General features: G+C 40.0%; 1 protein-coding gene across 1 annotated transcript in view; it reads left to right on the forward strand.

The window, feature by feature from the left end:
- Positions 1-1114, forward strand: part of PRKX (protein kinase X-linked) — a gene marked incomplete at its 5' end in the record, with an annotated part of 45890 nt that overhangs the window by 7071 nt on the left and 37705 nt on the right. The window lies entirely within an intron of this gene.

Here is a 1114-nt window from a genome sequence, read left to right on the forward strand (position 1 = left end):
TTGCGATGAACATGGGTGTGCATATATCTGTTCTTGTCACGGCTCTCACTTCTTTAGGGTATATACCTAGTAATGGAATGGCTGGATTAAATGGTATTTCTAATTCCAACTTTTGAAGGAGTCACCATACTGCTTTCCACAATGGTAGTACCATTTTACAGTCCCACCAGCAGTGTAGGAGAGTCCCAGTCTCTCCACATCCTCGCCAGCATTTGTTATTTTCTGTCTTGTTGAACTTATCTACTAGTGCTGGAGCAAGATGGCATCTCATTGTTTTGATTTGCATCTCAAATAGCTAATGATCGTGAGCATCTGTTCATATGTTTGTTGTCCGCCTGAATATCCTCTTTGGTGAAGTGTCTATTCATACCTTCTGCCCATTTTTTAGTTGGATTATTTGTCTTTTTGTTCTTGAGGTGTTAGAGTTTTCTATAAATTCTAGAGATGTCTTTTGTCAGATATGTCATTGCCAAATACTTTTTTCCCAATCTGTAGGTGCTCTTTTGACTCTTTTGGAGAAGTCTTTGGCAGCATATAAAAATTTAATTTTTAGAAGGTCCCATTCATCTAGTTTCCCTTTTGCTGTTTGTGCATTTTGGGTTATGCTTGATAGTCTATTAATGCCATATATTATTGTTGTTGTTACGTGCTGTCAAGTCGGACCCAAGTCAGAGCGACCCCTCCATGGGTTTCCGAGGGGGTATCACTGTAGAAGTAAATTGCCCAACCTTCCTCCCGAGGAATGGCTGGTGGGTTGGAACCGCCAACCTTCTGGTTAGCAGTCAAGTGCCTTAGGCACTACGCTACCAGAGCTCCTTATTAGGACCCTTAAATTTGCCCCTAGTTTTTCCTTGAGGAACTGTATAGTTTTAGGTTTCACATTTAAGTCTTTGATCCATCTGGAGTTAGTTTTTGTGTATGATCTGAGGTACAGATCTTGTTTCATTTTTCTGCAAATGGATGTCTGGTTTTGCCAGCACCATTTATTAAACAACAAATAGTCTCTTTCCCATTTAATGGACTTAGGCCCTTTGTCAATTATCAGCTGACCATAGGTCGATGGATCTATTTCTTGGTTCTCAATTCTATTCCATTGGTCTATGTGTCTGTCATT

This window comes from Orycteropus afer, unplaced genomic scaffold (genome assembly GCF_000298275.1).
Source record: "Orycteropus afer afer isolate SDZICR_OR568_19922 unplaced genomic scaffold, OryAfe1.0 scaffold00531, whole genome shotgun sequence".
In the NCBI taxonomy this organism is placed as follows: domain Eukaryota; kingdom Metazoa; phylum Chordata; class Mammalia; order Tubulidentata; family Orycteropodidae; genus Orycteropus; species Orycteropus afer.